The sequence below is a fragment of the Xyrauchen texanus genome, chromosome 34, assembly GCF_025860055.1.
Source record: "Xyrauchen texanus isolate HMW12.3.18 chromosome 34, RBS_HiC_50CHRs, whole genome shotgun sequence".
Lineage (NCBI taxonomy): Eukaryota > Metazoa > Chordata > Actinopteri > Cypriniformes > Catostomidae > Xyrauchen > Xyrauchen texanus.
In genome coordinates this window covers 3,652,476-3,674,975 of record NC_068309.1, presented here as the reverse complement: position 1 = coordinate 3,674,975, position 22,500 = coordinate 3,652,476, and the positions used below count along the sequence as shown (strand labels likewise).

The following is a 22,500-nucleotide window of genomic DNA, read 5'->3' as shown; positions in this document are numbered from 1 at the left end:
CTGTCCAAAGACACTAGAGACAAAATTGTACACCTCCACAAGGCTGGAAAGGGCTACGGGGAAATTGCCAAGCAGCTTGGTGAAAAAGGTCCACTGTTGGAGCAATCATTAGAAAATGGAAGAAGCTAAACATGACTGTCAATCTCCCTCGGACTGGGGCTCCATGCAAGATCTCACCTCGTTTGGTCTCAATGATCCTAAGAAAGGTGAGAAATCAGCCCAGAACTACACGGGAGGAGCTGGTCAATGACCTGAAAAGAGCTGGGACCACCGCTTCCAAGGTTACTGTTGGTAATACACTAAGACGTCATGGTTTGAAATCATGCATGGCACGGAAGGTTCCCCTGCTTAAACCAGCACATGTCAAGGCCCGTCTTAAGTTTGCCAATGACCATTTGGATGATCCAGAGGAGTCATGGGAGAAAGTCATGTGGTCAGATGAGACCAAAATAGAACTTTTGGTCATAATTCCACTAACCGTGTTTGGAGGAAGAAGAATGATGAGTACCATCCCAAGAACACCATCCCTACTGTGAAGCATGGGGGTGGTAGCATCATGCTTTGGGGGTGTTTTTCTGCACATGGGACAGGGCTGACTGCACTGTATTAAGGAGAGGATGACCGGGGCCATGTATTTGCAGATTTTGGGGAACAACCTCCTTCCCTCAGTTAGAGCATTGAAGATGGGTCGAGGCTGGGTCTTCCAACATGACAATGACCCGAAGCACACAGCCAGGATAACCAAGGAGTGGCTCTGTAAGAAGCATATCAAGGTTCTGGCGTGGCCTAGCCAGTCTCCAGACCTAAACCCAATAGAGAATCTTTGGAGGGAGCTCAAACTCCGTGTTTCTCAGCGACAGCCCAGAAACCTGACTGATCTAGAGAAGATCTGTGTGGAGGAGTGGGCCAAAATCCCTCCTGCAGTGTGTGCAAACCTGGTGAAAAACTACAGGAAACGTTTGACCTCTGTAATTGCAAACAAAGGCTACTGTACCAAATATTAACATTGATTTTCTCAGGTGTTCAAATACTTATTTGCAGCTGTATCATACAAATAAATAGTTAAAAAATCATACATTGTGATTTCTGGATTTTTTTTTTAGATTATGTCTCTCACAGTGGACATGCACCTACGATGACAATTTCAGACCCTCCATGATTTCTAAGTGGGAGAACTTGCAAAATAGCAGGGTGTTCAAATACTTATTTTCCTCACTGTATATATATATATATATATATACACACACACACACACACACACACACACACACACACAGTATATGGCAAAATATAGTTAATATATAGGTTATCGGTCAATGAAATCAGCCTCGCCAATATAAGTCTGTCATTAATCCAAAATATCCATGAATAAAAGTTACTTAAACTCACCAACAGCCGGCGAAATCAGGATGTGTACACTATCTACCAAAAACCTCAGAGAAGAAAACCACAAAACACAAAGACGCAGAAAAGCAAATGTGAAAATCATCCCAGAGAGTCTGGCAATCTTGCATGCGTCTGCATCCTCATCCAGAATGCGCAGACATGTGTATAATTTAAAGTCAAGCTGTAATTTACGTGCTGTCATAAAGCTGGATTGTTGCATCTGTGCCTCTGAACGTCTGAAGGCGAGCAAACAGAAATGAGGAGACGTTCAAACCTCCCCCTCTGTGTGTGTGTGTCTCTCTCTCTCTCTCTCTCGCTCTCTCTCACTCACTCACTCAGAGACAAGCGTGTGGCGAGATGTCAATCACACAATAACGAAATCAACCCAATTTAACCCCCAAAACTCTCTTGTGTTAAAGCAACAATTAAATATTAATTCCAGATAATAAAAAGCTCTCACACACACACACACTCAGTCACACACACACACACACAATCAGTCACACACACACACACACACACACATAATCAGTCACACACACATGCCCACACTCAAGTCACACACACACACACACACTCAGTCACACACACACACACACACACACATAATCAGTCACACACACATGCCCACACTCAAGTCACACACACACACACACTCAGTCACACACACACACACACACACACATAATCAGTCACACACACACACACACACTCAGTCACACACACACACACACACACACATAATCAGTCACACACACACACACACACACACACACATAATCAGTCACACACACACACACACACTCAGTCACACACACACACACACACACACATAATCAGTCACACACACATGCCCACACTCAAGTCACACACACACACACACACACACACACACACACACACACACAACGCTTGAAGCGATGCCTCTTTGACAGGTGCAAAACAATAGCGGGCAGATCAGCTGGTGCGCCTGCATGCATGTGTGTGCAATCAAAATGTGCACACTTGAGACTGTTTGCTACAGAATATATTCAATGCACATCGGTCCCAGAGCACAGAGGGGGCTGGGTGGAGTGTGTGTGTGTGTGTGTGTGATCTATTGTTTTCAGGGTCACAGTTGAGTCCATAACATGCATGGACGTGTCAGTCAGCTATCTGGCAGCAATGGGTGCTGATCACATATCTATCTTAAATTTAACAGACACAAGAGACGAGCGGGTGAATCTAACTAGAGGTAGACTGATATATGGGTTTTACCGATTAATCGGTGCAGATAGTTGCTTTTGTGGATCTATCGGTGATCAGCAAAAATGTACGAATGCCAATAATTGACTGAGAGTTTTTTCATAATTTCAAAATAAGAGTCTCTGGTGTGTTTAGGGGTTGTTTAAACATTTTTAAGTTATTATTGAGATTTTAGTTGAACAAACTGCATCTGGGATTTTATGCACTTTGGATTCTCTCTTTTCCCTCCATTGTAAAGAAATTATTATTTTTTATTTTAAAAACTATCAGCCGATTAATCAGTTATCGGTCTTTCCCACAGTCTTAATTATCAGTATCGGTAAAATCCACTATCGGTCAACCTCTAAATCTCATGATACCTGTGAAATCATAATTAATAACATCAGGCTTTTTAGCACATTTTTAGGGGATTTTTGCATTATATTCATGACAATAACGTACATTTCTCGTGCATGTTCTCTTTTTATGCAATTTCATGTCATAGAACATTCCGGGTCATTATAGAAGAATGACGAATAATCTCAGTGTTGAAAAAGGAAATGTGCATTAATATTAGTTTAACTGTGATACTCATTCGAATTCTGATCATTCACCAAATTGAATTTCTCTCTCTCTCTCTCTCTCTCTCTCTCTCTCTCTCTCTCTCTCTCTCTCTCTCTCTCTCTCTCGAGCTTTCTGGAAGAATGAACACAGATTGAGAAACAATGTTCATTATTCAAGAAAAAGTTATAGATTAATGACATCAAGTCAAAAACTGTATGCTATAACTCAATGTTTTGTAATACACAGACCGTATAGCGAAGCATTCTCCTCCGCATATTTGTTTTTTTCCTCTTCAAGCACTCCCTTAAGGATCATTTAATCTTGGCAAATTCTTGTTTCACTGCTGAACTCCCCAATCAAAAACAGACACACAGAAAACATTATCCTCAAACTCTGGTGCATTTTTGGGCTGCCTCCTGCAATCTTTCACACTCAAAGCTCACCATTCACACATACTGTGAATTAATAGCATTTTCCAGAAAACACCCCAAAATTAAGAAGAAAAGTCTTTATTTCTTATTCATAAGTAACATTGAATATGTTTACAATCTTATATTAAACAACGTTTTAAGTTCTAAATTTATAAGCATGTAATTCTAGTTCTCCCAGCAAAAAGTCCCATTTTATTCCACTAGATGGCAGCAAGTACACAGCAAAAAAAAATGTGAATCTGAAATGTAGGTGGCGCTCTAATGCAATTTAGGCCTCACAGATGTGCCCGTCCATAGACATTCAGTCTAATGTTCAGGTCAAGCCCCACCATCATTGTTTCATCAAATATCTCGGCCTCTGAGTGGACTATAAGCACTCTCTAGGTGTTTTTAGAAAGCTATATAAATACTTTTATCAACAAGGGTCATAACATATTTGTTTAGCATGTTTTTCCTGCTGGACCACATATATTGTTACATACATCTAAGGTATAACATTGGATTACTCACCAGCGTTTCTCCTGCCATTATATTACGGGGGTGCCATGCCCCCCCAACAGCACCCCCAGCCCCCGCATGAAGGTCGAGTTAATTTTATTTTCTACATAGCGCCAGATCACAACAGAAGTCATTTAAGGTTACCTTTGCTATAGAACAGGTTGTGCTTTTATTAAACAAACTAAATAGCCCTTATGTTATTAATCTTATTTACACGACAGCATGTAATTTCTCTCTCTGCATGGTTGCGTGTTTACAATTCTCCTCTGCTCTCTGTATCGCACGCGGTGGAGTTCTGCCCCAATGCGCGCACGCGCACACACACACACACACACACAGACACGTGCGCGCGCGCGCACACACAGACACGTGCGCGCGCACACAGACACGTGCGCGCGCACACAGACACGTGCGCGCGCACACAGACACGTGCGCGCACACACAGACACGTGCGCGCGCGCGCACACACACAGACACGTGCGCGCGCGCGCATCACACACAGACACTGCGTCTGCGCACTACACACACATGACACGTGCGCTGCGCACACACTACACAGACACGTGCGCGCGCACACACACACAGACACGTGCGCGCGCGCGCACACACACAGACACGTGCGCGCGCGCACACACACACAGACACGTGCGCGCGCACACACACACAGACACGTGCGCGCGCACACACACACAGACACGTGCGAGCGCACACACACACAGACACGTGCGAGCGCACACACACACAGACACGTGCGAGCGCACACACACACAGACACGTGCGAGCGCACACACACACAGACACGTGCGAGCGCACACACACACAGACACGTGCGAGCGCACACACACACAGACACGTGCGAGCGCACACACACACACAGACACGTGCGAGCGCACACACACACACAGACACGTGCGAGCGCACACACACACACAGACACGTGCGCGCACACACATACACACAGACACGTGCGCGCACACACAGGTAAGCATAGGGGTGTTCGATTCCAGGTTTTCTTCCAAATGTAAAGAATATACAATCTGCTCGATTTTACTGCAAAAATATAATTTTTATCACAAGTGAGTGATTTTGGACACAGTAACAGAGTCGACACCGAGAGTCGATTCCTGTGCTGGAGTCGACCCCGACTCTGGGGCTATTCAGAGTCGAAGAATCGACTCTTTTGGAGTCGACTCCCACCAGCGGACAGAGAGCACGTGTCGGAAAACATGTCGCGTCAACCACCTGAAAAGCAGACAAAAATATCTGCGTTTTTAAACGCTCCCAGGGTGGTGAAGATGGCAACATTCGCTCTCTTGCGAGTAGCAGCCGGAGTAGCTCTCCTGCTCCGAGTACAAGTACAGAACCTTCACTTAACCAAAAGTGTCAGAAAAGCAAATGTGAGCCACGTAAAAATCATTTAGCAAAACTGTACATAAAGTAACGTGATTCTGAGGCAAGGTTGCCTAAATACGAGCAGTCTTGGAACGCCGCTGGTCCGGTTAATTACATTCGTTGCCTGGAACTAACTGTTGTGTATTTAGAGCTAACATACCATTTACTCGGAGATAAAAATGAGAAACTGCAAGACTGATTGGAGACCTGTGCAGGTGTTTGCGATGATAAGGGTTGGAGGTTTTTATGGGCTAGATAAACTGAGCCGGGGTCAGATTAGAGGGGCAATTAGTATCCAGAACAAGGTAACTTCCACCTCCTCCTCTCTGCACTCCTCTGGGAGATGGAGGGATGTTGGCAACGGGACACAAAGCACGACTGTGTTCACTTCACAAAACTCAGAGAAGCACTTATGTCCTATTTATCAGAAGGTCATTAGATGCTGCGGGTCTTATCCACAACGATGACTGGACGTTAGAACAGGGTTGGGAATGGGTTAGGTTATCAGTAAAGGGTTTGGATCAGATTATGTTTCACTTACTTGCGAAACCTCGGCTAGATCTAACAGTCCATATCCACGTGGAAACTCCATTAGCTGGAATTCAGATCAGCCAAAACGAAACATTCTGTCATTATTAACTCACCCTCATGACATGCCAAACCCTTATATATGCCAAGGTTGGTGTCAGCACACAAGTGTGGATTATCTTTTGAACTACAGGTGGCGCTGTCTCCAAACTGCTCACGTATGTTCAGGACATGATGTCAATAATGCATACCAAATATCTTATACATCTGACAATGCATTCAAAAGATATCTAATTTTAAGGTAAAAATCAATGGCAGATATGGGAAAAATCATATATAGCTGATATGGGTATCCTTGAAATCCTCATGACCCAAGCAGGGCTGGACTGGTAATCTGGAAGACCGGGCATTTTACCGGTGGGCCGACGCACTTTGGGGCCGATCAGGGGCAAACTGGCCATCGGGAGAATCAAGCAGGCCGGCAGGTCGGCCGCGATAAGCTAAAATGAGCCGCCGCGATGCAGAAGAGACCACAAAACGGCACCGCGATATGCAGAAAAGGGCAGCAAATATCCCCCAAATGCTCAATAACTTTTGGGCCAGTTTCTATGTAAAATCCCGGACCACTTTCTCTTCCCAGTCCAGCCCTGGACCCAAGGAATCCACAGACACAGAACTCGTGATTTTAGGACATACAGTTCAGAAGTGACATTACATTTCATGACCCATAGGTGGCACTGTCACCCTATTTGCATGTACCCTCAGATCAGACCCCTCAGTTCGTCACATCTCACCAGAGCTAATGCTAATATAGTTTATAAAGTTATAAATATGGATATTTTTCCTCGCTTCGCTTCAGAAGGCCTTTATTAACCCCCTGGAGAGAAATGTAATGTAACTTCTGAACTGTATGTCCTAAAATCACAAGTTCTGGGTGACCAAAATGGTCAAATTTTGTGTGTGTGTGTGTGTGTGTGTGACAACAGATTGGCATTCAGGGGCACATTAATGCACAGGCTTACCTGAGCCCTTCGCAGCATCTGCCACCCTATTCTGCGCCACCCACATTCGCGAGAGGGGCACATTTAAGCGTGTTCAATATAGGCCTGCATTTTTGAGCCCTTAAAGAGCACTTCAGGAAGGGGACAGCACTTGAAGGGTTGTTCCAAAAGTAAGAAAATTAATCTTTTTACAAATGGTCCTTCCACATGACTGTTAGCGAAAGGTACATTCACACAGTAATGCCACGTTCCCTTTAGAGCACCCACTGCAAGGGCTCTGCCCTTCAAAGTGTAGGACCTAGGGATGACTAATTTCGATTGGAATTCTCCCATATATGGAGACGGTGCGCAACAGCGAAACCTGTCCATCTAGCACATGAACGGTCCTTCCCCACCACCCCGACTTCCAGGGGAGCCCTGGGTAACGCCAAGTCCCGGGGCCCATCGGTACCTTAATGCTCCCCTGTTGGCGACCTGCATGTTGGTTACACCACATGACTTCATTTGGTGGACAAACATTTTTTTATTTGAATTTTCAATAAACGATAACAATACAAATATAATATTAATAATAAAATAAAGCTATTGTGCATCATCATGTAAACTTGAAATATATGACCAAAATCACATTTATGGCACTTTTTTGTCATTTTTGGAGCTTGATGGCCCCATAAGTGCACTCTACAGAGTCTGGACATTCTAGAAGCTATTCCCTTCAGTGACCCCAAGAATGAATGTCTAATAGGTTTGGAACAACATGAAGGTGAGTAAACGATGACAGAACTTTCCTTTTGAAGTAAACTAGCCCTTTAAAATAATGTCTGTTGTCAGAGCCCGGTATACCCTGTAAGGTTCTGTTCTGAAAGACCAGTGCTGTTTATTGACAGGACACTGGTGTTTGCTTCACAGGGGTATTGGGTACCCGTCTGACCCTGTGCCAACAGATCTGGGTTACATGATTCCATCATGTTCATTGTCTGACTGAAACACTGAAATGAAGCATGTTGGGACTACCATCCAGTACATGGCCCACTGATAAGATCATGTCCATAAAAGATGTCCTGAGGGACAAATTTAATGACACTAAACTCATCAGGAATTATCTCAACATACAGCATGATGGGAAACAGGGTGTGTGACTAAACACAAGTGACCAAGACTATGTCCATTGTTTGTAATAAAATACTAGCTTAACCCTTGTGTGACCTTCAGGACATTTTAGTCTTTTTCAAGTTAGTTTTTTCAATCAATTTGGCTGTGATAATGCCAACGGCACACATTTTGCCAAAGCTGTGTATTTTTGGAGGGAATTACAGTTCCTATAATACACGGTGTACACAAAATAGTTGCACTCAGGACCTTCAGGACAAAAATGTCCCCATTGAAACCCATAAACCTGTAATATTTGATCCCAGTTCCATTAAAGTATAAAATCATGAATTCTAAGATATTACGCTTTCATTCTGGAGCCCTGGCTTCAAAATTTAAATGTTTAATATTTTCCACCAGATGGCGCCATTTTTCTCATGTTTAGCCTATGGAGCAAATACAAGCTTTTCCCCTATTTTCTGTTTGCTGTATTATAGAGACCTGCAGGCCAATTGAATAAATGATGCGGCTAAAAGTGTAAGTGTGTGTGTGTGTGTGTGTGTGTGTGTGTGCGAAAAACAACAGAGGCGTTATGTAAACAAACTGGCATTTAAAGTGTTAAAATTCTGAAAATGAATGAATATTTGGTAGTTATTTTTTAGGCATTAGGGGTCATGGACATGCAGGGGTTAAATGATAACTTGCTGACAGTCAACAGTTCACGTCATGTTGTATGTTCCACTCAATGGTCTCTTTTTAACCAGCCACTATTTAAAACAGCCTTCAGACAATTGTTTTGAGAGATATGAAAGAGTTATTCTGTGTTTCTCTGACCATGTTAATGAAATTAGAGAAAGATTTGACGCTTGATCACAAGTTCAGCTTCTCAGCAACAGGCACATTGTATGTAACACACCTCAGTCACTCACACACACACACACACACACACACACACACACACACACAGCAGTAACACTGTTACATCCAAAAATGGGTTGACAAATAATGCCTGTTAGCAGACATTGCTTGTATAAAATTATACATGCCCAAATTAATTTACAGACTACATGGAATATAATATTTGCATTCTATTTCAGTGAACTGCAATTGATGAGAAGCTTAATGGCCAGTTCCAGGTTTAAGTGTTTACTCTTCCCAGAATTCCATTTCCAAAGAACTGCAGCAAATCAACACCTGATACTTTGTAGCGTCGATGATTCTAAATCATGAAACATTGTTATTCGAACATTCTAACAGGAGTTCCTTTTCTTCGAAGTTCCGAACTAGATACAAAGTAACACTTGAGAAACCCGCCGCGAGACGCGTAAGAAAACCGTTCTGGAGGGTAAAACAAGCGGATTCTCGAGTAAAGGAGGAGTAAACCTGTTGTTGTGGATGAATCCCGGAGGAACAAGTGCAGCGTCAAGTCTCCAAATCCCCGAGCGCAGAGTCCAGCATAGAAACGAGAGAAAATCCTCCTCAAACCGCGAGCAAACCGACTTCCAGAGAGATGAATGTAATAAAAACACACACTCACCGAGCCGGTGCGAAGGGTTCGGCGCTCCTCTCACGGGTTACACGTTAAAAGTTTAAAGAGTTTGAGATAACTGATGCGTGACAAGTTTTTTTTCTCTCCCTCACAGCGTGCTGACGCAGAGCTAACATACGAGAGAGAGAGAGAGAGAGAGAGAGAGAGAGAGAGAGAGTGTGTGAGTGCGAGAGAGAGAGAGAGAGAGAGTGGTTTAAAAGACCACTTTTTAACTCAAATAAGATACTATATAAATATTTATATTAATTTTATAGATAAAAATACATATATAAATATTTATTTTATTATTCACATAAAATAAAGTGTTTATTATAGTAATAATACAATTGTAAAAGCAATTTCGTTTGTCCAGATACTCAGGTGACTTTTCACCCCACACTTCCTGTAGCACTTGACCTTTCACCCCACACTTCCTGTAGCACTTGACCTTTCACCCCACACTTCCTGTAGCACTTGCCATAGATGTGACTGTCTGGTCGGGCACTTCTCACACACCTTACAGTCTATCTGATCCCACAAAAGCTCAATGGGGTTAAGATCCGTAACACTCTTTTCCAAATATCTGTTGTCCAATGTCTGTGTTTCTTTGCCCACTTTAACATTTTCTTTTTGTTTTTCTGTTTCAAAAGTGGGTTTTTCTTTGCAATGCTTCCCATAAGAGTCTTCTCTTTACTGTTGTACATGAAACTGGTGTAGCGGGTAGAATTCAATGAAGCTGTCAGCGGAGGACATGTGAGGCGTCTATTTCTCAAACTAGAGACTCTGATGTACTTATCCTCTTGTTTAGTTGCACATCTGGTCTTCCACATCTCTTTCTGTCCTTGTTAGAGACAGTTGTGCTTTATCTTTGAAGACTGTAGTTACACCTTTGGATGAAATCTGCTGTTTTGGGGGGCAATTTTAAGCATTGTATCGCCTTCATTCCTCAAAACAATGATTGACTGATGAGTTTCAAGAGAAGGTTCTTTTTGGCCATTTGTGACCTAATATTGATCTTAAGACGTGCCAGTCTATTACACACTGTAACAACTCAAACACAAACACAAAGACAATGTTCAGCTTCATTTAACTAATCAAACAACATTCAGCAAGATATTTTCTAGCACCAAATGATCAGTTTATCATGATTACTCAAGGATAAGGTGTTGGAGTGATGCTGCTGTCTAGATTTGATAAAAAATGACTTTTTTCAAAATAGTGATGGTGCTGTTTTACATCAGTGATGTCCTGAATATACTTGTGATTCACTTTGGTGAATTAAAGAACCAATTTCCTTCCGAAACAGCAAAATCTGAACATTATCCCAAACATTTGGCTGCCAGGGTAAACTGTGTGCGAGTGTGTGTGTGTGTTTTGTGTATGTGTGTTTGTGTGTGTGTTATTGTGTTATTGTATGTGTGTGTTTGTTTATTTGTGTATTTTTGTGGGTGTATGTGTGTGTTTGTTTGTGTATTTTTGTGTATGTATGTGTTTGTGTGTCTGTGTTTGTTTGTTTGTGTATTTTTGTGTGTGTGTTTGTGTGTTTATGTGTTTGTGTGTGTTATTGTGTGTGTGTTTGTTTGTGTATTTTTGTGTGTGTTTGTGTGTCTGTTTGTTTGTTTGTGTATTTTTGTGTGTGTGTGTTTGTGTTATTGTGTGTGTTTGTTTGTGTATTTTTGTGTATGTGTGTCTGTGTTTGTTTGTTTGTGTGTCTGTTTGTTTGTTTATGTTTTTGTGTGTGTGAGTGTGTGTTTGTTTGTGTGTTTTTGTGTATGTGTGTTATTGTGTGTGTGTGTTTGTCTGTGTTTGTTTGTTTGTGTATTTTTGTGTGTGTGTTTGTGTGTTTATGTGTTTGTGTGTGTTATTGTGTGTGTGTTTGTTTGTGTATTTTTGTGTGTGTTTGTGTGTCTGTTTGTTTGTTTGTGTATTTTTGTGTGTGTGTGTTTGTTTTATTGTGTGTGTTTGTTTGTGTATTTTTGTGTATGTGTGTCTGTGTTTGTTTGTTTGTGTGTCTGTTTGTTTGATTATGTTTTTGTGTGTGTGTGTGTGAGTGTGTGTTTGTTTGTGTGTTTTTGTGTATGTGTGTTATTGTGTGTGTGTGTTTGTCTGTGTTTGTTTGTTTATGTATTTTTGTGTGTGTGTTTGTGTGTTTATGTGTGTGTTATTGTGTGTTTGTTTGTTTGTGTGTGTGTTTGTTTATGTATTTTTGTTTGTGTGTTTGTTTATGTATTTTTTGTGTGTGTGTTTTTGTTTGAGTGTGCATGTGCGTGTGTGTGCATATGTGTGTCTGTTTTTGAGTGTGTGTGTTTGTTTGTTTGTGTGTTTTTGTGCAGGTGTGTTTGTGAGTGCGTTTGTTTGTTTGTGTATGTGTGTGTGTGTTTATAAAATTACTTTTTTGTTTTAAAACCTTTTTAACTCAAATAATTAGTTTTATATGTATATAAAATGCTTCTATATCTATTTATCTGTATTATTTACATGAATCATTAGTGTTTTATTTTAGTAGCAAATTAATATAATGTAAAGAAAATAATAATACAAATTAAAAACTATAATACATAAAAATATATTTTAGGGTAAACTTTTTTTTTATTTATTTTTTTATAATTTTACAATATTTAACGGCATGATCATCAAAGATGCTCATGTACAGATTACTTGATAACATCCTTTTTTAACAATTCTATGACAGAAATAACAAAAACGGAAGGATTATAAAGATTTAATTTGGCTAAATGTCGTTTAAAGGTTTTTCTTTACTCTTGATTAAGGGTAGAACAGTATGTTTGTTTTGACTTTCTTATCTTGACAGAAAATACCACATAATTACATATCAGCTGTAATGTTTCCTTAAACACGTGACAAACGACACTGTAATGACTCATAACGTCATATATTCAAATGTGTGACGCTGCTGCCTGTCTATCACGAGCAGTTCATCTTAAAAGAGTCATAAAGATGACACATGCCACTTCACTCACAGTTAAACGCACTTCTAGCTTCATGGGGTCATGGGTGTGTTGATATTATAATAACTCTTTGCATCAGTGTGGCTGTTCAAATGAAATGTAAAAACAGGGAAATGTTTGTTTGCTCACATGCTAACTACAAAACAAGAAATGAAAGGCGCATTGTCCAAAAGTCAAAGGTTACACGAATTTTGTGGCCATGGAGGAGTGAAACAACAACCACACGACTGTGAAGAACAAAGCCATCCTTGTCTTATCATCCATGTGTGACACTAGAGACTGCAAGTACACAGCGCACATGAAAGTATCATATCTTTGAGGTAAATATGATATAGTTTAATAAACACAGAGAAGTCTCTCTGTCTGAAACATCCTCTCCTATCATCAGAGAAGCGTTCAGTTGAGCACAGATCTGAGGCCTCATTACAAATATCTGAATGTCATAATCATATTTCATGGGCTCTGTTAAAACACAGCTCTCATAACCCGTGTGACCCAGTGCTGGTGTCCATCAAACCCTCTGGACATTTGAACTTGAATCTCTGCAAGTACACTTCAATGAGCCAAACACAAGAAAACACTTTCCCTCTGTGTGTGTGAGTGTGTGAGTGAGTGTGTGTGTGTGTGTGTGTGTGTGAGAGTGTGTGTCTCTGTGTGTGTGTGAGAGTGTGTGTCTCTGTGTGTGTGAGTGTGTGTTTGTGTGTGTGTGTGAAAGTGTGTCTCTTTTTGTGTGTGTGTTTGTGTGTGTGTGTGTCTGTGTGTGTATGTGTGAGTGTGTCTCTTTGTGTGTGTGTGTTTGTGTGTCTCTTTGTGTGTGTGTGTGTGTCTGTGTGTGTGTGTGTGTGAGTGTGTGTCTCTTTGTGTGTGTGTTTGTGTGTGTGTCTCTTTGTGTGTGTTTGTGTGTGTGTGTGTGAGTGTGTGTCTCTTTGTGTGTGTGTGTGTGTGTTTGTGTGTGTCTCTGTGTGTGTGTGTGTGTCTCTGTGTGTGTGTGGGTGTGTGTGTGTCTCTTTGTGTGTGTGTGTGTGTGTGTGAGTGTGTGTGTGTGTCTCTGTGTGTGTGTGTGTGTGTGTGTGTGTCTCTGTGTGTGTCTCTGTGTGTGTGTGTGTGTCAGTGTCTGTGTGTGTGTGTGTGAGTGTTTGTGTGTCTGTTTGTGTGTTTGTGAGTGTTTGTGTGTGTCAGTGTCTCTGTGTGTGTGTGTGTGTGTGTGTGTGTGTGTGAGTGTTTGTGTGTGTGTGTCTGTGTCTGTTTGTGAGTGTATTAGTGTATGTGAGTGTGAGTTTTTGTGTGTGTGTTTGTGTGAGTGTGTTAGTGTATATGTGTGGATGTGTGTGTGTGTGTGTGTGTGTGTGTGTGTGTGTGTGTGTGTGTGTGTGTGTGTGTGTTTTCCCATCTTAAGTTCTCCTGCAAGTGAAATGACATGAGACAGACCGATCAGAGTTCTTTCATGTTTCTGCTCTCTGGTTCTTTAGTGCATTATAGGAAAAAGCTGCAACTAGATTGGTGCTTTATCTCTAGATTTGTAAAGTTGGGTCTGGGAACCCCCAAGGGGCCACAAGGATTTTCAAAGATTTTTGGGCTGTCAAAATGATCATGTAAAATTAAGAGACTATTAAAATATATCAGAGTTTAGTCAATGCAAATTGGCAAATCTGACACTTACACATATTATTTAGTTTTTTCCCCTTAAAGGTGCAGTAAGCAATTTTTTATGTTAAGGTATGCAAACAAACGTCCTCCTCCCTAAAAGATATTAATGAAATCAGTGTTGTGAGATATCTCACTGGTCTCTGTGACAGCTCTAGACTCCGTAAACAGATAATAAAAATGTGTCCGTGAGCCGCGGCCTCTGACGCTTTCTGCCTGTCAATCATCCTGTGCGTTCTCATTGTTTTGTAGTTTCAGCAAATTATCGAGGCTTAATGCCATTTTTATGCCACGTTGCTCATAACAGTTGTCATTTGAGGGCGCTATTTTGCCGCCGTTGTTTTTGACAGCCGCTCCTGCTCGATATCGGCTTCATAACCCTCATTTGGTGTCTTTTGAGTGCGGGGTTTAGGAAAGAAGGGGCGTGTCCAATGGTTACGTTACATAACACAACTGAAATTAATTAATTAGTTAAACTACTGTTTTACTGACATAATTTGTACAGTAAATAAAAGAACAGTAAACAGTAGTTTTTATATTTGTATTATTTAAAATTGTATATTTTATTACATACGTTTGTATAAAAATAAATGTCATAAATATTTAGGCCTATTTATAAATATATTTCATTAAACATATGTGTAAAATAAATAATATAATATTTTGTAAAGTAAATAAAAGAACAGTTATCAGTAGTTTTTATATTTTTATTATTTATAATATTATATATGTTCGTATAAAAATAAAATCCATTAATAAATATTTAGGCCAATTTATAAATAGATATAATTAAATTAAATATTTAAATAATTGTGAGAAAAATAAATATTATATTTTGTACAGTAAATAAAAGAACAGTAATCAGTAGTTTTTATATTTTTATAATTTTTATTTATATATATATATATATATATATATATATATATATGCATTAAAAATGCAGTTTTATACATTTATGAGCATTTTTATAAATATATTTAAATATATGTACCAAATAAATAATATTACAGTATATTATTAGTAGTAGTCTTAATTTAATGAGTTAATTGTATTTAATCATATGCTAATAATAATAATAATAATAATAATAATAATACAATAACATTTAAAATGTTCTAAATATACTGTACATTATCAATACATTACATGTAATATAATAACATTAGACTCTGAAGAGACAGAGGGCTGAGTGTCTAGTTTCTGCTGAATGTTCCTGTGGAATTAAACTGTCCTTGAGTCAGTCACAGACAAACAGTTGATGCCAGTCAAAACTGCAGATCATTACAGAAACCTGCTAGAATTACACAGATCAATAACAGAGACAGTACTGGACCAATAAAAGTACTGGAGCTGATCAGATGTGCAGTTTATATGTATTGATGACTGCATGTGATTCACTTGGAACTAGTGCGCCATCTAGAGGCGAAGACACAAACAGGCTCACTCAAATGTTATTTTAAGCAGTACTCCATTAGGAAATATGTCATTATTTTGCACTTTCATGTCCTTATATCCCTTTTCGAAAACAAAGTGGACCTTTTTGCAATTTCCCCCCTCATTTTGTATTTAATTATGAGGTTCAAATACTTCATTTTGGTGACTTTATATGCACTAAATTGTGCTGGATTTGCTTGTCTGCTGGTATGTTAACAAGCACGCTTTTTGATGCACTGAAAATATTTACTACAAGGTTGTCAAATTGCTTACCAAGTATAAGAACCGTACCGTGTTTGGCATCTTTTTGAGCATATGTTCAATATTCTGCGACAATGGCGCTGCTGCCTGCTTTCCTGCTCTTTTCGCGCCATTCTCACTATCCAGCCGGATGCCTCACTGATTTAGCGCGGGAAAGTTTAACGTTCGACATTCGGTTTTGCAGATGTAAGGGACCGTCTGAAAACGACTCGGTTACTAACGTAACCTCGGTTCCCTGAGAGAGGGAACGACTATTGCGTAAGTAGCTTACGCTATGGGAAAACTCCGTTTCTCGAGAAATATTGAAGTCTTTATGTAAAACGCATTGCAGCTGCACAGCAGACAGTGATGAGCGAAGCAGCTCGGTCATTGGCTGTGCTGCGGCAACTGCATCGAACCAATGACGGGGCGATTTAGAACGCTGCGACCAATGGGGGCGCCTGCTGCGCAGCCATAGCCTGCTGAAATTAGCATATGAGGGCTATATAATGAGCATCCCGTCATTCTGGTTCTTTAGATTTAATCTCCTTCAGCGAAGACCTTCTCTTCGCTGGATCCTCCGGATTGTTGGAGTCTTTCACCGCCGTTGAAAAGCCTACAGCGGGACTGCTAGAAGACGCCGGCGCGTTCAGCCGCCTTCGAAGCCTTCTGCTACGCCATCCGGCGCGCAACGCTATATCCTTTCACATGCATATCCTTTTACTGCAAGCGCTCGCCCCACGCCACGCTTTTAAGTAAAAGAGCAATGTTCTAAAGGTGTTGTTTCAAATGTTTTCAGCCTGCGCCTCGTGCAGAGGCCCTCTTCCTGACGGGGATCATCACATCATTTGCACTCGCTGCCTGGGACCAGACCACGCAGAAGCTGCACTCATTCAGGGCGGATGCCCCGAACGCGACTCTGGCCTCGCCGAGCTGGCGCTCGCTTGCCGCTTTCACCGCAAGTGAGCCGGCTGCCACCGTGCTGCCACCTCTGTTCGAGCCGCGCAAAGCGCCGCCACAGAGGCTGCCAGAGCACGTAGACTCCGTGACGCCACGCCGCCCAGTCCCGCGTGCTTCACCGCTACCAGAGATCTCCTCGCCGCTCCACGAGCGACCAGCACCCCTCCAACAGAGCGGTGGGTCTCGCCTCGTTCGGCGCGCCAGGGGACGACGATGGAAAGGATGACATGCTTTCCATTGACGCTGCATCCGACGACTGTCCGGGCTCGCTCGACCCCGCGCCATTGACATCAGCGGACACCAGCGCGGGCACCAGCAAGCGCTCCAGCTCGTCACAGAGCTGCCAGAGCCCGCCTCAGCAGCAGCGAGCAAAACGTGTAAAACATTACCCAGTCCCCTTACAGGCGGCTGGAAATGTCTATACAGCAGTCAATGGGCCAGTCACAGAACTCGCTCACTTGCACTCAAACACCGTTTTAACGGAAACACACAGAAATCACAAATGTCATTTCTGCCTGTGTAACTAAGGGGTCACGTGTCCACACTAAAGTGCGCACTCCCACATATCAAGACTGTCCAAACAGTGCCAAATACTTCCCCAGCTCCAGCTGGACGACCCATAAATGTAGATCATGTGCCTATTGTCATATATGCACCACTACACACGAGCACTGTTCCCACAGTTATAAACGCTTCCCCAGTAAAAGCGGGAAATGCTATAAGTGTAGCGCACGTGCCTGCTGTCATGCACGCACCCCTACACACAGACACTGTATGCATGGCCAAAACCCCGCCACGTAGCCGGAAGCTCTATGGAAGTAGCGAGCGTGCCTACTACAGTATGCACCCCCACCCATGAGCACTGCCCATACGGTTCCAAACAAAGCGCGAGCATCACAGATGCGACGTGCGAGCCAAGAAACTCTCCGCTAATAGCGGGAAGCTTTATGGAAGTGGCGCGCATGCATGTTACAATGTATGCACCCCCCACCCGTAAACACTGTAGTTTCTAACATTTTCTCTGGCTCTTGCTGCAGAGCATTACGGAGATAACGCACGTGCCTGTAATCTCACACGCACTCGGCGCTCGACACAGCTGTTCAGCGCGCGCAGGCGCCTCTGAGAGCTGTAAACATTAAAACATTACCCAGTCCCCTTACAGGCGGCTGGAAATGTCTATTCAGCTGTCAGTGGGCCAGTCATAAAACTCGCTCGCCTGCAATCGAACGCCGTTTTCACGGCAACACACAGAAATCACCTCCCCAGTAAAAACGGGAAATGCTATAAGTGTAGCGCGCGTGCCTGCTGTATTGCACGCACCCCTACACACACATACCCATACAGTTTTCACACAGCTCTCTAAAAGCCGCAAGCATCACAGATGCAATGCGCGAGCTAAGAAACTCCCCGCTAAATACGGAAGGTTTTTATGAAAGTAAAAACGGGAAGTACTATAAGTGTAGAGCGCGTGCCTGCTGTACTGCACGCACCCTTACACACAGCTACCCATACAGTCTCAGACAGCTATGCCGCAAGCATCACAGATGCAATGCGCAAGCTAAGAAACTCCCCGCTAAATGCGGAAGGTTTTATGAAAGTAAAAACGGGAATTACTGTAAGTGTAGCGCGTGTGCCTGCTGCATTGCACGCACCCCTACACACAGCTTCTCACACAGTTTCAAACAGCTATGCCGCAAACATCACAGATGTAATGCGCGAGCCAAGAAACTCCCCGCTAAATGCGGAAAGCTTTATGAACGTGGCGCGCGTGCCCATCACGATGAATGCACCCCCACTCCAAAATACTGTTCATACAGTTTCAAGCACTCATGCTGTCAACATGTCGGAAATAGCGCATGTGCCTGTACTCTCACACGCACCTCTGCACTCGGCACTCAATATGGCTGCTCAGCGCGCACCTGCGCCTCTGAGAGCTGTAGATTCTGTGGTAGCACAAGGCGATTTGTCGGCGGGGCCCATGCGTCACTGCGACACACCCCCAGCCGGCATGCAGCCCATATCAGTGCGAGCAGAAGCCTGGGAAAAAATCCCGACATGCCAAAATGGGTTTTGAACATACTAAAACACGGATACTCACTTCAATTCGCCGCAGACCACCCCGCTTTTCAGCTGTGGTCGAGACGAAAGTGAGGACAGATGTGTCACATGTTCTACGCACCGAGGTGCTCAAACTGATAGAGAAGGGCGCTATAGAAACTGTTCCTCCCTCGCTGAGCGGGCGGGTTTCTACAGCCGCTATTTTCTCGTCCCGAAAAGGACGGTGGCCTTCGCCCATCCTGGATCTCAGACGCCTGAACAAAGCGCTAATGATTCGCTCGCTCAGAATGTTAACAACCAAACAAATCCTCGCGCAAGTTCGCCCGGGATTGGTTTCTATCAGTGGATTTGAAAGATGCTTACTTTCACATCCCGATAGCGTCTCATCACAGGCCTTTTCTGAGATTCAGCTGAGGGACAGTCATACCAGTACACAGTACTACCATTCGCCTGTCATTGGCCCCCGTACATTCACGCGAAATGTATGGACGCGAGCACTTTCCCCTGAGACAGCGGGAGTGCGGATACTGAATTACCTCGACGATTGGCTAATCATAGCACAATCAGAGGCTCAGTTAATGACACACAGATCTTGGACTATCAGCCATTTACAATGCCTGGGTCTAAGAATAAATTTTGCAAAGAGCGTGCTGTCCCCCAGACAGAATATTTCTTTTCTGGGAATAGTGCTAGACTCAGTGCAGATGACAGCGCCTCTCATCAGAGCTGCGCTCTCTATTCGACGCCTTGCAACATCGTTCAGAACGGGCGCCGACGCCCCCGTCAAACGATTTCAGAGAATGCTCGGTCTCATGGCCTCGGCATCAGCTGTACTTCAGCTCGGATTGTTGCACATGCGTCCTCTCCAGCGCTGGCTCAAGAGCCGCGTCCCCACTCATGCGTGGCGCTCGGGCCATTTTTTGATCAGAGCGAATCACGGCTGTATAAAAGCCCTGACGCCCTGGAAAGCCATAAAATGGTATCAAACCGGCGTGAGTCTGGGCGTGAATACGCGGAGAAAAATGATCATGACAGATGTCTCCAAAATAGGATGGGGGGCCCTTTACGAGGGCAGGCCTGTTTCCGGCTTTTGGTCAAACCCGGAAAAGCGCCTACATATAAACTGTCTGGAAATGAAAGCGGTCGCCTTGGCTCTCAGAGCCCTGCTTCAGATATCTGCAAAGCGAACACGTCCTGGTCCGAACGGACAACATGACGGTAGTTTCAGTATATAAATCGCCAAGGTGGACTCAGGTCGAGCTCCTGCACTCTATGGCCAGGAGCTCATCCTATGGTCACAACACCACCTGCGCTCGCTAAGAGCAGCGCACGTGCCAGGCGTCCTGAACCAAGGAGCGGACATGCTATCCAGAGACAAAGTTCTCCCAGGAGAATGGTCTCTCCACCCTCTGACGGTTCAGTGGTTATGGAAAACCTTCGGCAAGGCAGAGGTCGACCTCTTCGCCTCCAAGGTGAACACGCACTGCCCTCTCTTCTTCTCAAAAAGCACGGACGCGCTCGCCCAAATCTGGCCGAGCCGCCCCTTGTATGCTTTTCCCCCGATCACGATGCTGCCTCAGGTCATCAGTCGGATCAGGGAGGTGAAATGTGCAGTGTTCCTGATAGCCCCACTCTGGAAAAACCAGACATGGTTTCCAGAGCTGGTACAGATGATGCAATCTGCCCCATGGCCGATTCCGCTGAGGCAAGACCTCCTCAGACAGGCCAGCGGGATGATTCTTCATCCCCGCCCCGATCTGTGGGCCCTCCATGCATGGCCCCTCAACGGGTTCCCGAGAACCTCCCCAGTGGAGTTCTGAAAACCATTGCTGAGGCACGAGCCCCCTCTACGAGGCGCTTGTATGCCCAAAAAATGGAAAGTGTTCAGCGACTGGTGTGATACCAAGTGCTTGAACCCCAAAACGTGCGAGATACCAAGTGTACTTGCCTTTTTGCAGGAGCTGCTGGAGGCGGGTCGCACACCCTCCACGCTCAAAGTCTATGTGGCTGCTATAGCAGCGTCACATGATCCTGAACTGGCAGCGCTATCGTCTTCAGCAGACGAGGACGACGCAAACTTACTCTGCCCGGTCAGGGCGCTCAGAGTATATTTGGAGCGTTCTGCCCTGTTCAGACAGACGGAACAGTTATTCGTATGCTTTGGCGGCCGAACTAAGGGTCTCGCTGTCTCAAAGCAACGAATATCGCGCTGGATAGTGGATGCTATAGCGCTAGCTTATGAAGCCAAGGGCCTTCAATGCCCCTTAGGCGTCAGAGCTCACTCTACGAGAAGCATGGCTTCCTCGTGGGCATGGTCGAGTGGGATACCTATTCAAGATATTTGTGCGCGGCAGGCTGGGCCTCACCTTCGACATTTATCAGGTTTTATAACCTACAGGTCCCTCACTACATTCCAACATTTTATCAGTCTGACTGTGGAATGAATTGGAGTATGTACATGCTGGGCATTATATCCTCCCTTATAGGTCCGTCTCTGACCGGCTTAAAGGGTTTATTATGCGTACCAGTACACAAAAAAGTACATAAGATATGTATTTGTGTTTGTACAAGGAGCACCCCACCTTGTAGGTAAGGGCCCTGTCATACCCCACTAAATAGCTCGCCTCCGGCCGGCTCGTGGAATAAGCACTTTGCTTTAAGGCTCAGGCACCTGCCTCTGGCTTTATACAGCGAAGTCAGCACGCACGGCATTTTACATGGGTATCCCATAGCGTAAGCTACTTACGCAATAGGAGAGACCTCTCGATAAGGGAACGACTCGGTTACTAACGTAACCTCGGTTCCCTGAGAGAGGGAACGACTATTGCGTAAGCTGCCGTGCCTGTGCTTGGTCAGTCGCTTCAGTCGATTGAACCTAAAGAACCAGAATGACGGGATGCTCATTATATAGCCCTCATATGCTAATTTCAGCAGGCTATGAGCGCGCGAAAGCGAGGCGCGCCCCCATTGGTCGCGCGTTCTAAATCGCCCCGTCATTGGTTCGATGCAGTTGCCGCAGCACAGCCAATGACCGAGCTGCTTCGCTCATCACTGTCTGCTGTGCAGCTGCAATGCGTTTTACATAAAGACTTCAATATTTCTCGAGAAACGGAGTTTTCCCATAGCGTAAGCTACTTACGCAATAGGAGAGACCTCTCGATAAGGGAACTCCACTCACTACACTAAAACATAGGAGATGTCCAGTCATTCATTCAATTTACGTGCAAGTTATACATAAAATACATTTTCACATCCAGAATGTGCTTATAACTACCCAGAGAACAGACAGACACACAATAGGTGAGATTATTACAATATGATCAATTATATAAGTACAGTAATCAATTTTAGAGGATAGAAGGACTTACTACTTAATCACTAAAAAAACTACAGCCTTTAAAATTAGAAAAATAATCATTTTGGTGAATTTTAGTGATTTGTTCTATAAAATAATTGATGACATAATTGATGATACTGTAATAATTTTACCTTTAGTAAGTTCATATATCCTCTGGGAAGTTACAACAGCCTTTAAAATGAGAAAACGTAATTTT

General features: G+C 43.4%; 1 protein-coding gene across 4 annotated transcripts in view; it reads right to left on the bottom strand.

Moving 5' to 3' along the window:
• The window catches only part of LOC127627753 (semaphorin-4D-like), an 87,465-nt gene extending 77,704 nt beyond the window's left edge, over nucleotides 1–9,761 (bottom strand). For 2 of the 4 annotated variants that reach the window (XM_052104287.1, XM_052104284.1), the window contains exon 1: nucleotides 9,651–9,761. The gene's annotated coding sequence lies outside the window, so the exon portion shown is untranslated. Of the gene's footprint in view, nucleotides 1–1,389; nucleotides 1,873–9,496; nucleotides 9,613–9,650 lie in introns of those variants that run through there. The other 2 variants (XM_052104285.1, XM_052104286.1) reach the window with 2 other exon arrangements.
• Between the last annotated feature and the right edge of the window lie 12,739 nt (nucleotides 9,762–22,500).